Source organism: Corvus kubaryi, unplaced genomic scaffold (assembly GCF_017639235.1).
Source record: "Corvus kubaryi isolate FWS band 111438036 unplaced genomic scaffold, C.kubaryi_AGA036_p1.0 64844, whole genome shotgun sequence".
In the NCBI taxonomy this organism is placed as follows: Eukaryota; Metazoa; Chordata; class Aves; order Passeriformes; family Corvidae; genus Corvus; species Corvus kubaryi.
This window is the reverse complement of record NW_024581552.1, coordinates 24,616-38,878: the sequence shown is the minus strand read 5'-3', so window position 1 is coordinate 38,878 and position 14,263 is coordinate 24,616. Positions and strand designations below refer to the sequence as shown.

At 41.9% G+C, this 14,263-nt stretch overlaps 2 long non-coding RNA genes across 2 annotated transcripts in view; both read right to left on the bottom strand.

Moving 5' to 3' along the window:
* Positions 1 to 415: 415 nt before the first annotated feature.
* LOC121672684 lies at positions 416 to 1,342 on the bottom strand. Its single transcript, XR_006018944.1, has 2 exons — positions 963 to 1,342; positions 416 to 600 (listed from the first exon to the last, which is right to left on the bottom strand). It is a non-coding gene; the product is annotated as an uncharacterized LOC121672684 (long non-coding RNA).
* Positions 1,343 to 1,351: 9 nt separating this feature from the next.
* LOC121672683 overlaps positions 1,352 to 14,263 on the bottom strand; it is a 31,144-nt gene continuing 18,232 nt past the window's right edge. Inside the window, exons 2-3 of the long non-coding RNA XR_006018943.1 lie at positions 1,861 to 1,938; positions 1,352 to 1,394 (exon numbers count right to left, since the gene is read on the bottom strand). This is a non-coding gene — a long non-coding RNA (uncharacterized LOC121672683). The remainder of the gene's footprint in view (positions 1,395 to 1,860; positions 1,939 to 14,263) is intronic.

Below are 14,263 nucleotides of genomic sequence, written 5' to 3'. Positions count from 1 at the left end.
GTTTTTTCTGTCTTTTAATACATTGTAGCTACGTACTTCTTTTATTCCATAATTAAACAAGGTTAGAGAGACAAACAGGCCAGTAACCCAAACAAAAACCCAAATATGTGATTACTGCATCTGGGAGAATATGTGGGGGTTTTGTTGTTTGAGGGTTTTTTAAATCTGTGGTTTTATTTATTAGCTTCCCTAGACCAAAAATAGACAGTTCACTATGTTTTGTAACAGAGAAAGTTTAATGGGGCCAAATTATGAAATGTACACAGGTGATTTAAGGTACCATAGACTCTGTTACACTCTCAGTTAAGATCACCAAAAGTCTGGAGTAATTCACCAGTATTGGGATTTGAGTTCAAATCCTTCCATGTACAGAGGGAACATCCACTTTTTAAGTTATGCTTAAAATTCTGTTAGATTTTATCCTTCTAAAATATGATAATTATTTCAATATGAAAAGCTTACTTATTTTGCTGAATGAGTTAGAAATTATGGTTGCTTAGTATCTTGGCTCATATGACAGCATCCAGATTCACTAGTACATATATTGCAGAATTCAAGTCCAGATGTATGAAAAATACAGTATCGTCTCCTTTTTCTGTTCTAGAAACATAAATTAAAAAGTAACTTGATTAGTGGCTTTTATTTCAAAGAACTATTTTATTTTGTTCATACCATGTTGTATGAGTATCACTTGATATGCATGTTTTCATCTCTTACTCAGAGTTTTATCAAGTTTTCCCTTTAAAATTCAAAATTTTTAGTTGTTCTTTCCATTAAAGTTAGTACAGTATACCTTTGCTGTGTATTTTACTATCAGCATATAAAAATCATTACACTCTACCTTCAAAGAAGCAAGTCTTCTAATCAGGATTAGGATTTTTATGATTTTTTAGTATATTTCATGATATTTCATTTCTCCAGCAGCAAGCCATCTGAAGATTTGTTCCCTTTCCTATACTTACCAAAACCACAAGGTAGAGGAATATGTTGCTCTCCAAACTGTTGCAGAGATCTCAGAAAACCATCAAGCCAAAGATCTGCCCCTTTTTTTTTCATATAAAATCAGACCAGGATCTTAAGGGCTGATGAGACTGGGAATGTTGCTTGACTACAAGTGCTAGATCAAGACATGAAAGTATTACTGAGCAAAAGCTTTTAAATAAAAGCAAATTACATCTATTTCACCTCTGGTAAGACTTGTGTGTGTTAGTAGAAACCATAACATGACTGCTATCACCCCTCATCACCATGTTTAATCAGAAAATCCTTGGAAAAAACATCATACAAAGAGCAAAAATACTGTACCAAGAATGTTTCCCTAGCAGAGAAATGTGCTGCAGAACACCACAGTCTGTTTCAGTTTTGACAGAAAGATGTTTCTTGAGAGTTTGCATCTGTAGAACAAAAAAAAAAAAAAAAGAAATGGTTTACGGCTATTTTTATAACAGCCTTTTTTATGCATTTCCGTTGCAGTTTAATAATACATTTGTGGGTCTCCATGTATTCCAACTGCTCTTCAAAGATTTCCATTGATATGCCGGGTGGGGGTTTATGGGAGGGGGAAATTCCTGGTTGGATTTTTGGTTTCTCTTGGCTATTAAAAGAGAAGGGAGGCCTGAAAACTTTTCAGAAAGGATATTTTTAAAGGTGTATTCAACATTTGGCACTCAGGTTGTCTAGCCTTTTTTTTTTTTTTTTCCTGGAAGACTCTATGGATCACTGAAGAGCTATTAAGCTTATGACATCAAAGGTGCCATGGAAACAAAACCTGATTAAAAGTGATTTTGGTTAGTCTGTTTTAAGCTTTTTTAAATGTTAGCTGAAATGTTTGAATGAACATCTGGAAGGAAAAAAACTTACAAGTGTTTCCTGCTCCTGTTGTAGATTCTGTTCTGTTTGTCTTCCTTGTCAAAGGCTGCAAGCTCCATCCTTCTACACCTGTAAAGGAATGCATCCAAAAACCAAAGAACATTGTTTCCCCACTACTTCTCAAACCAAGGAGAACAAGCACACAAAATAGAACCATCCCTATGGCCCAAAACCGGTATTTTTTTCCAATTCAACTGTAAAAAAAACCAGTTTTGCTCTCTTTGACTCCCTAGAAGGGATGAGGTGAAGTGGCTCTAGGAACAGATCACCCATTCATTACTCCCTAACATGAAAACCACATCCTCCTGTTCCCGTGGACCCTCAGGCTAAAACAAATAGCCTGAATGCCTGCTCCACTGGAACCACTGGTGCTATACAACTACCTTCAGAGAAACATAGATTTAATTTGTAATGAAGTCTTCTTTTGCCTTCATATAAATTTTTGTTGCCTAAACATTTTTCTAATATTTTTATGCTTTGTGCATACGCAGTTGGAAGATTCATTGTTTTTATTTTTGGTCTGAATACCAGCATCATCCTGAAGTGACATCTAATTGTGACTGTATCTTCCTTCCTCATACCTTAGTTTCAGTCATTCCCTGGCTTTGCCCAAACCCTTCTGTCCTGGGTCTGGCCAGGACATGGTTAATTCTTCTGCCAGCCAGGAGGGTCAGGGTCAGAGGCTGTAGGATACCACCTCCCACTGCACCAGGGGGGTTGGAGCGGGATCAGGGTTCTTTCTGGTTTTGCAGGGTGAGGGGTCAGTGGTGCTGGGTTCTGTGAGGTGAGCACTGTGTGCATATCCTTCACCTCTCTTGTACACTCTGCTATTACTACTGCTGTTGTCACTGATCATTTTCCTCTTTTGTTGCTGTTTCTGGTAAGTTGTCCTTATCTCAAATTGTGGTCTTTTCCTTTCTGTGCCTCCAGTTCCCCCTTCTACCCCAGTACAAGGGGAGGAGCACGGGAAGGGGGCGTGGCCTGGGGTGTTACAGTGGGAAACATTAAATTGGGAAATACCTTTCCTAAACCATGACATCTTCTTACGGAGTCATTGCAACAGCATTTATTTTCAAGCCAGACACTAAGTAATACCCACGTATCTGCAACTGATTTTCCTCTGAGCTTCAGGGGGGTTCATAACTCCTTCTTTCCATTGTGAATACCCTTGCATATTTTATCGTCTTTCCTTTGTAATTTTCTGTATCACCCTGATGCCAGCTTCAGCTATCCCTAAGATACTTCCTTTTGAATAAAATGCGTGACTTGTCTGAATTCCAGTTTGTTATTCAATATTTACTTTAAGCTTACAGTCACGAAATTCACTGCCCTCATCTTTATGCTCCTCCCTTACCCTATACCTCCTCAGGAATGGTCCTCCAGTTTGTTTAAATGGTGGTTGGGTATTTGCACTTTTGCATGCATTTCTGAATTGCATGGCACGAGACACAGGTGTCGAAAGGACTCTCTTCCTGTTCTCTTGGAAGGAGGCAATGCTGTTCAGAGCCTTGTGCAAAGCACTGACCACATCCCGTAACCAGTAACGAAGGTCCAGCCCCAGTTCACTAGGGTATAAGTCAGACGTGGCCATGCTAAGGTAAGAAGAGTTCTGCCCCTAAAAATTCTTTATTTGCCATTATTTCACTGTTTCCCTTGTGTCTGTCGCAGGAAGATTGGAAAGATCAAGAACAACTGTGGAAACATGCCGTCCAAGAAAGAGCCACCAAAAATCTGGTCTGAGAAACGGGAAATACGAAGACTGAAAATTTGTAAAAATTTGTTCTCCCGTGAAAATACCTTAAAGTATAGTCCCATCCTGTTACAGCAGCTACATTTTAGTCACTTTGCTTTCAAATGTGTGAGAACAGTTTGCTTCATCAGTTTTGCTGACTTACTCATGTTTACCCTTGTGGTTTGCACTCACTTAATAAAGTCTCTGGAGAGATCTTGTCCTGTCTTTTCAGTACTTAGAGGGGGCCTAAAAGAAAGATGAGGACAAACTTTTTAGCAGGGCCTGTTATGATAGGACAAGGGATAATGGTTTTAAACTAAAAGAGTTGAACTAGATTAGATATGAGGAAGAAGTTTTTTACAGTGTGGGTGGTGAAAAACTGGCACAGGTTGCCCAGAGTAGGGGGTAGATGCCCCCCCATCCCTAGAAACATTCAAGTCCAGGTTGGGTGGGGCTTTGGGCAACGTGGTGTAGTTGAAGATGTCCCTTTGTCAGTACCAAACTTTCTTAAGTTTAAGCAATGAGCCAAAACTTCAGCCTTTCTTTCACTGTTGGAAGCCTTTTGCTTGACTCTATTTCCTCCACTCTATTTTATATCCCTGGGTTTAATTTTTCTTTCCTTTTAAAAACTCTGCATTTTTGTGTTCACCTGTTGCATACATGTGTTTCCATCAGTTTAGTATTGAAAAGCAGCCCTGGCTCTTCCCAAAGCTATCACTTCTGAAATGGCTGCAGCAGTGTGAACTGAGTGGTTGTGCTACTCTGTATGGAGGAAGGATGAGAGGATATTTTTCTCTCTAAATTTCATTCAAGCTAATCTTTAGTCTGTCCATACTGATTATTCTAACAAAGTCTGTCTTATCACTTTCACTGCTTTGATTTTTTGAGGTTCTCTCTTTTAAGTAGTGCTTTGACTAGCAGGGAACAAATAATTCCATCTTTTTTCTCTGTGTAGTGCCTTTTCACTAAACATGATGAGAAATTACCTGTCTTCTGCACTTTTGACCATTTGCAGGTTTAATGTACATGTTGGTTATAATTCTGGTATTCAGTACATAATTGCAAAAGAAAGGAGGAAGAAAAAGGAAGTCTCTGACAGCTATTACTTAGCTCTTATTGCTCAGGTCCTTCAAGAAAAGTTATGTAGAGGAAGGTGCTAAGAGACTGAGGCAGTACATGCTAAATCAGTGGCTCGAATCAAAAGTTTAGAGTCATGACACCAATGACAACTTCTGCTTGTGTGATTGTTTTTCTGAAACCTCTTAACTTTTTGCCTATGCACTTTTGTGATGGTCTTTACAATTCATGAGAAACAATGGAGCCATGCTGTTACATGTTCCTAAAAATTGTCTCCCTGTGACTGGGCTATCAAGAATGGGAGTGGAGAAAAAGAAGGAGAAGCAGCAGTTTCAGAATTAAGTTCAGCTCCCAACCACAGGTAGCTTAAGTCAGTAGCACTGCTTGAAGTTCAAGGATATAGGGGCTGGTTTTGACTCCTCTGGTTCAGCTTTGCTTAAGAAGGCTTTCTGTGATGTTGGAGATGTGTTGCCAGACTCTCTCTTGTATAAACTGCTTGTGTAATCCACATTCAGAGTTTGTGAGGCTTTCTTGGGTAAAGCAGGAGTTGCTTTAAATGGCACTTAAACCCATCTGTTTCACTAGAAAGGCCTTTCTTTTGTAGGGTACAAGATACATAAGTTTATCTGTTCCTATTACCTTCAGTTAACTTGTTGCCCTCCCTTCTCTAAGAAGCAGACAAGATATCCACTCTGCTGCCCTGCCTGCTCCCTGAATCCAGGTGCCAACATCCCTGCAGGATTTGGCTGATTGCATGTAGTTTGATATTTGGTGTGCTCTGGGTGTCCTTGTGAAGCCAGGCAGGCTATAAGTGGCAGAAGGGCTCTGCCCACATGTTCATCTTGAACACATGGTCACCTTAAGTTTGACCACACATAGGCAAGTGATTGGGCAAGCTGTGTGCCAACAGAGACCTTCCCACACTAGCCAGCACTGGAGAAGGAACTGCTGCAGACATGCAGTGCAACTGAGATATTTGGCTTCGTGATTTGTGGTGGGAGAAAGAGCCTCAGCACAGTCGCCTACTCTTTTGGAGGCTCTAAAAACTGCCAGTTCTTATGCCCAAAAAGCGTCTGCCCCCACACCCTCTGCTGCTGGTGTGACTCTATTTTCTGCTGGGGGGACAAACAGCCCACTTGGGGAGTCACATCTTGGGAATTGAGGGGGGAGAAAGTCACCTTGGTGATTGTAAAATGCAACAGTAACAGTAAAAAGTAGGGACTGGGTGATAGTTCAATCCAGACCTTGGTCTGAGTTTTCAAGGATATGGGCACAACTCCTCTTCTAGATGCCAGCTTTCAGCTTGAACCCAAGCCTGGATGCAGCCCTGAGCTGTTAGTCAAGCCTGAATCAACCCTACTTCTCTAACACATCTAAACCAGGAGGGTCATTGCTATAATGTGTTATATAGACTCACCTCCAGGGGGTTTAGTCCGTCTTGGTTTGGGCCACCCCTGGAGTTGTCTTTCCCTCTTGACAAAAGGAGCTGGAGGCATTTAAATAAACTTAACCAAGATCTTAACCTCCCTACAAAGAGGGCTGCTCCTCTCACTGCTATGGCAGCGTATCTATAGCCACCTACCTTGCGCCTCCAGGGAAACTCCTCTGGGATCAAAGTTAATAAATATAGAAGTGCTTTCTGGCTTATGGAAATGTAAAGCAAACAACTAGGAAATAGGAATGAGAAAAATAGATTAGCTTTTCTAAACATGGGAAAGGGAGTGCCCATTGGGTTTCCCAAACCTAAGGAAGGTGAGGAAAAGCATTCCAGTCCCAGCCTGAAGTCAGTGTTACAGGAGCCAAGAGGTGCTGCTGACCACAGGGCTCAGGGTTTGCTGCCATCCATGCACTCCTACTCCTTGGGGTTTGTCTGACCACAGTCTTGTAAGATGCCCCTGGCTCCATCTGCTCTTTGTTGTGTGTATGCCCCAAACAGGATAGGAAAAAATACCTTTGTGTTTGTTTGGTTTTTTATTAAAGTACAATAATCTTGCCAGAAGTAAGCAACTCTTCTGCCTGCACTGAGGACTTTCCTTCCCTATCAGGCTTCTGCTTTGAAATCCTTCCTAGCAAAAAAACTCTCATACATCCCTGGGACACACCAGCTCCTCATTCCCAAGGGCAGGCTGTGCTGGCAGCTCTGTGGTGTTCAGTGGGCCAGGGCACCAGGCTCTGAAGGCACCAGGCCTATGCTGGAGCTATATGCTAGCTCTGCACCCCTTTCTTGGTGCTCAAAAAAGATGTGGAAAGTTTTTAGCTGTTTTCCACCCTTTGAAATCTGGAGACAATTGATTTTGCATGACTGCTCAAAGCTTCTCCTGAAGCCTGTTTCCCAAATCTCTGGAGAAAAATGCAGAGGTAAGAGGAATTAAAAAGGAGATATATTTCTTTGGATTTTCTTGACATCAATCATATTTTCTGAAAGAAAACTGCTGTATGGTGACACTTATGGCATTGGCATTATGTGTCTGACATCCTACAGGGTAGCAGTTCCCTTAGAAAAGGCTTGTGTGTCTGGAAAGCATTTCCTGTCCTTAAAGCCTTTAATAGGCAGCAATTGCTTGACACTTGGACGCACACATTGAATCCCTTACGTTGTCATTCACCAGGGAGCTCTCAGAGGCACCAAATAGCTTTAAGTGGTGCTTCCTAAGCTCCTGGCACGCCAGATCTTGTGTGCTTTCGCACTAAATGGGGAGATTAGCAAAGACCAAGCAGGGCTGTCTTTTTCCCCAAAAGAAGGGTGTTTTTTACTAGAGAAACCAAATCTTTCTGAATCCATGAATTTTGGAGTCTTAAAGAGGAAGTTGTGACTCCGAGCTGTCTTTCTTTCCAGCAGAAACTCCTCCTTGCACAGTACGCCTCCTTTCATTGCATAATGATGGTAGACTAGTCTAGATGTGACTCCTTTCTGGCGAGCTTTGTCTTCACTGCTGGTATATGGGGTGAAGGGAGATCTGGAGATTCAGCTCTAATTAGAAAAGCCTTAACTTCACTCCTAAATAGACTTCAGGAGGAACCTGGCAATTTCAGGTCAGGCAGAAAGAAATCTGAATTTCTAGAGGGTTGTCAAGCATAATTAGAACTTGGCATGTATTTTCAGGTGTCAAAGGGATGCGGTGATGATTTGTGAGCAGTGTCCTGAGCCTGACTACTGGGAGGGCCAGTGGTGGGAGGAGCAGAGCAGCAGGAAGCTGCTCAAAGGAGTAGGGGTTTGCCAGGTCTTTGAAGTCCTGTTTGTGTTTAAATGTGATATACAAACAGTGAAAATGTTAATGGTAGAAGTTTCTTCATGAAAATAGCCAGTCTAGAAAAAAATCCAAATACCTGATAAATTCACAGGAATTTGCTGCCTGGGTCAGTTTATGGGGTAGCAAACTACAGAAAGAGAAAAAGTTCTAAATGTTTCATTCTGACAAATCAAATAAATGTGTCAGGTTTATTTCAAAATAATTGTATCATTATTCTTGAATACTTTTTTATTACACTCACATCTTAGCCAGCTGGAGTTTTTATTGAGTAGAAATATGTACTATAGGTCCATTTGAAACTGTAGGGCTAACCTGATCTGCAACCCATATTTTGGGCTACTCCTTGATAAAAAAAAAAATCATTTGTCATGTGCACCACTTCAATTGGTTGTGTATTTCTATTGGTTTCTTATAAGCAAATGTGTGAAATTCGAAACGGGAGTGTTGACAGCTATTGTACCAATCGAGGAATAGTGAAATACACAGGCTCTGAAAATAACAATATAACATCTTTCTGCACTTGTTTATGTGGAGGCTGCCAATGGACAGCCTGTGGCCCAGATGCAGCCTAAACACTTTTCTGCTGTTATATTGCTGTGTAAGATTATTTTTGTCCGTTAAAATAGTGGGACATCCTGGCTTGCTTGGTTAGAAGTAAATCCAAACTACTGTACACTGTTTGGTATGTGAAGTGGCTTCTGTAAGTATTCTGAAAGTCAACACCTTCTGGCAAATGATGTATTCAAATGGAAGCTATTTTTGCAGTTGTGATAAAAAAAAAACCCTCTTAATGCAGATGAAAAATATAAAACAATAAAATATTACTACTTTTTTTAAAAAGAATAAAACCCAAGAAAGCTGGGAAAAAACAGAATGGATTTAAAGGAGAATGAAGAGGTCCACAACACTTTTGGTGGTGAGACCTTGTTTCAGCTCGGTCACCTGTATCTCCAGGTGCAGGGGGTCCCGGTCATGGGCAGTCTGCTTCTTTGTGCCCATAAACATGGCATCAGTCGGTTTCATGCTACTGCCCACCTGCTAGCACTTCAGATCCTTTCTTTACTCTTTTTAAGAAAGATACAAAAGGTCTAAGGGGCCAAAATGTAAAATCTGCCACTGTGTCGCCACGTCTCCTGTATTTCTCCCTGGCATTGCCCTGACATTGCTGTGGGGCAGGAAGAGTGCTAGTGGCTGACTTTTTGTTGGCTGATGTCTTTCCTGGATAGCTCCCAGATATTCCAGAACAGATATTGCCCAGTGTTTTGCAAAGGGTAAAGGACCAAAAAGGCCTTTACTGTATTTACTGGCAGGTTATGTATATACTGACAGGATATACCTGATATGAGATATTTGGAGCAGTAAAGTGATTTCTTGAACCTGGCCACTCCAAATGCTGTTTTGGAAAAGATCCTTAAATTTTAGAGGTGCCCCAACCTAAGTGCTCTGCTGGTTGGCTCCCTAGCCCTTTGTGGATGGCTGTACACATCACAGAGCATGCTGCTAACCACAGGCACACCAGTAAGTGTCAATAAGCCAAATAAATCCATATTGGGATGAGTTTGCAGTGCCACAGGTCTCAGGACACATCCTGGACTGTTGGGATCTGGATCCTGAGCAGGCTGTGACAGGACCCCAGATCATGTTCATAGTACCCGTTCCCTGCAAGGCAAAGAGGGTGGCATGGCCAGGCAGGCAGCATCTTCTCTCCTTGGAGTGGTGTGACCTGCTTCCTGGGCTAGGAACACCTCTCCTGATGTTCCCAATAAGCCTGGGAAGAAATGCTGGCCCACTGTACTGGGGTGAGGAGGGCTGGCCCAGAGAGAGGAGTAAAAACATGAATACAGGGCTTTCTAACTTTCACTCTGCCTTAAGTAAAGGAAAGATGATCAAACAAGGATGTAATTTTTTTTCCCCTAGTTTAAAATATCTCTATGTCTAGAATATCGTGCCCATTTATTTTCTGGTATGCTGCTTCCCTTCCCTGCCAACCAGCTCCTACCTTTGCCCTTGCCTGTGTCCCAGCTGTGGTGGGTGCCCATGTGCAGGGTACCCCGGCTCAGCCCCTGCTGTGCCACTCTTCTGTCCTGCTCCAGGAGGTCATGGCTTCAAGATCCCACTGTAGCCCAGAGCGGGGAACTTCTGGGAAATCTGGTTTCACTGAATTAAAACAATGCATAAGCATTAACAAGGAGGACACTCTGAAAATCCCAGATTTCCTGAGAAATAAAAGTTCTTTTAAGGTGTTTTGTGCATTAAAACTTGTATGGAACTTGAAGGAATTAAGTATATCAGCTTCTTGGCTGAAACTGAACTGACAAAGCTGAAGATAAACTAATTTCCTCCAGCTGAAGGGCTGGGAAATTCTGTACAGAAGCATAGTCGCCTTACCAAAGCCCTCTGCCCAAAGGCAGCCCCCTCCAGCAGGGGTGGGAAGAGAACCCAGCCAGAGAAGCAAGCAGCTCTTCCCTCCCAAAAGGCTTCCTCGTACCCTTAATTACAAGCAATTGGATGTCATACTACCAAGTTGTTAGAAGCAAACTTTGTAAATGTGCATTGTCATGGAGACAGTATGATCAGCTGAAGGACCATATGGTTCTTTACTCCTTCGAGCTATCACTGGAAGGAGTAGACTGAGGAATATATTTAGTGTTTTCTTTTCAACAGATGACTAAAGATAAGGAAATAAAATTAGTTGGAGAAAACCCTCCTCCTTTCCTATGGGAAGTTGGCTGCTCTTTACTCTGCATTAGAAAAAATATTATAGAGATCTCTTGTTTTACAGCTGATCATTGACAGGTGTTTTGGAAAGGTCATATCTGAGAGCCTCTCCTGACAAGTATACAAGAACCACATGATTACCTTTCTTTCTTTAAAACTGTATGAACTTGGTCCTTTTAAAAGCAGAGTCTGTGTGTGATTTTTCACAGAGAGATAATTCTTCCTTAGAAGAAGACTCCTTTGATCATAACTATATGCTCACATCCACTTCAAGACCACTTCACCATCTCAGGGTGAGTGACAGCCTCACTCCAAAGTCCTTCAGCAACCACAAATGATCTAACACTGGCATTGGTGGAATGAGTAGTTCCCTGCAGCCCTGTTAGATGTGCCTCTCCCCTGGCCTGAAAGAGCCCTTGGCTGCCCTTCCGCTCTTCTATCAAGAATGCCAATTGCTTTAATAGTTGGATTTAATAGAGCTGTGGTGGAAATAAGGAGGCCCTTTGTCCCACAGGGTTGGAGAGAGGTACACTGGGCTAAAAAAAGACAGTGAAATTGTTGATGATATCACCATTTTGCAAGAAAAATTTTGTTTTAGGAGGCAAAAAAATACACTTTTGTCCAAGAAGGAAACAAAAGTATTATGCAAAAATATTTGACCAGTTTTATGAACCCTATTCACTAGCAAGTGGACCACTGTAACTCATTTGAGCTGGGCAACAGATGTTACACTTCAACAGCCAATCTTTAGCATAGAAGAGCATTAGTATAATTCACTTGCCAATTAACAGTTTAAGCAAGCAGTAGATTGTTCTATGCCTTTATGATACGTGTGCTCAGAAAGGGCAGCCTGACTGCAGTGTCTGAGCTGGAATTACTTCAGGGAAAATGTTCCCCTTGCCAGACTGAGCTTCATGTCTCCTCCTGGAGTGCAGGTGGAAGCAGAAGATTCTTTCCATCTGGTTGTGGTCTGCTTGGGAATAGTTATAATAATCCCCATAATGTAATGGTTAGCATGGTATCTTAGGAATTTCAGGGTTGATGCTATGGGGTCTCTCTGAAAGCAAGAGCACAGGCAAATAAGAAGGGAACATCAGCTGGATGAGCAGCCTGATGGAAACACAGAAGGGATCATGTTGTTCTGGTCCCTTGATCCCCTGCTGCTAAGGATGGGCTGGCTAAAAAGGATCTGATGCTTGGTTCTGGGGTGACAGCTTTGCCTTTTAACTTTTTTTCCATATTTTTTACATTCATCAAGACAGCAAGTTGTCTCCTATAGGGAGCAGCCTCAGCCAAGTGAGGGTAGGAGATTGCGTGAATATTTGAGAATAATTGGCAGCTGTGCCAGGCAGCATAAACAGAAAGGTGTGTGAATAGGAAGGGGGTTTGGTTGCAGCTTTTCAGATATTGAGAGGCTTTGTTTCCTGATGTTTCTGCTGTTTCACTGGCAGGTACACAACTAGGGGTCCAGGGGAAAGGGACCAGAGCAAAGCTGCCCAGACCTCCTTTCTTTTTCCCTCCTCTAGGATCCATGGTCCTGAGTGAGCTCCTTCTCTGGGCAAGATCCTGATTCCCTGACAGCAGGTAGGTCTGTCAGACTGGAGGGAGGAGAAAAGAAGACATGATAATTTGGTCCTGATTAAACAAATACAAATTTGACTTTACTGGTAACAAAAGAATTGTGACATTCTTCTACCTTCTGCTTCAAATCCTTACCCACTTTGCACTTAGAAGGTTTGGGTTTTTTTTTTAACACTATACTATCTATTTTGGTTTAAATTGTGCCATGCAGTGCTAAACCAGAACACTAAATAGGACATCCATAAGCCTGCCAAGCTGAACCGAAAGAGAGGCGATTCTTGAATTAACACAGCCAAAGAGTTGAAGTTTAGCAAAATTTCCAGCTCCTAGAACTCACTGTTTTTAATGAGACATTGAAGTGCTTTATAACAGGGTGATGCTGTACTCACAAAAAAAAAAAAAAAATGCACATCTTATGTGACATATAACACAACTTGACAGTTTTAACCATGTGTATAATTAGTGATATTGTCTCAGTAACAGTGAGAATGACTTTTTGTTGGCACTTCATCCCATTAAATTGAATCTTTCCCAAGGAGGAAAATCTAGGAGGCACTAGTCAGTCACTGACTCACTATCAGCTGCCTCCTTGCTAAAGCCTGAATGCATTCCATAGTAAGTTATTTGTCACAGTGACTCAGCATTGTAGGCTCCTTTTTAATTTCTCTCTCACCACAGAGCCAAGAAAATCTCCCACCTCCCCATGCCGTATGCTACTGAGATAGCAGTTTGTATCATCGGCCAAAGGATAACATATTTAAATGTATGCAAGGAGCCTTATAAGGGCATTAACACTTGCCTCCAGGTTGGACGTCATGATGGCGAGCCAAGGAAGAGGCACCAATAATAGATTCCTTGTGTTTGTACATGCCGCGGTGACTATTTGTGCCATTCGTGGGAAACTGAGTGATATGCCAGACGGCAAAGTGTTTCATTTATCCAGAGTCACGGGGGTTGATCTGAGTGAGTCTTCACTCAGACATGCAGCTCATTCCTGGAAAGGTCAGCGAGCGGATCCTGCCAGCCTGGGGGCTGGCTGTGGGAGGGGGACTGGTAACCAACCCCAGTCCTCTCCCTTCATCAGGTGGCTCCCCTTCCACACAGAAAAGTCAATATTAAATGATAGGGACTCTGAGCTGAGGCACTGTATCTGCCTCATTTTGAACATCTCTACCTTGGTTACTCCTGTGTAAAATGAGGATGATGAGATGTACCATCCTCTGTCAACTGCCCTGTGTTCTCTGTATTGAAATGCTCGTCCTATTAATCACAGGTGTTCTCCAGCTGGTGCCTCAAACTAATGAGAGAAAAAGCTTTCGAGATCAGATTCCTGCTTGGATTATAACACTCCTGAAACCACAACTTCAGTCATAGGGGATGAGGGAAGACAGCTGTGTGATATGAAAAATGGCCAGTGGTGCCCAGTTTGATGAAGAAGTGCAGAGCAGCAGACTAATGCTGTTGTTTCTCTCTGCCACCTGGAGAGCCAAATACTTCTTCATGGCATCATCTCATGTTTACCCAAGTAATGATCAGCTTTCATATTGCTTTATCCCTCAGGCCATATTGGCCACAGGTGTAACCTGTGGAGAATTTAGAATTCAGGCAAGGAAGTTACATGCTTTTGTACCGACTGAGAAATGCTATTTATTCTGATAGAAATTAGTCTGCATTAAGCCAGAATGAGCAGTATGGGAACCAGACCAAGTAACCAAGAGCTGCAGGGGGAAAAGCTGGGAAAATCTGCAAAACCCCCCAAGCATTCTGAAGAGGGAGTGCATTGCATAGACCCCTTTTTTTTACTTCAGTCTAAACTAATATAAGGTACTCAAAGCTCAGTCAAAGGACTGAAGTTCAAATCCATTTCATCTGGTTTTTTTGGTGTAGGAGCATGGCTTTCAATTAAAAATTAACAACCACTCTGCACACTATGTGACGGCTGACAATCAAAAGGGAAAAAAGATTAATTGGGTTACAATAGTATTTTTATGCCTACAAATGGAAACTTGAACAACAGTGATCTCATTTCCAAGAT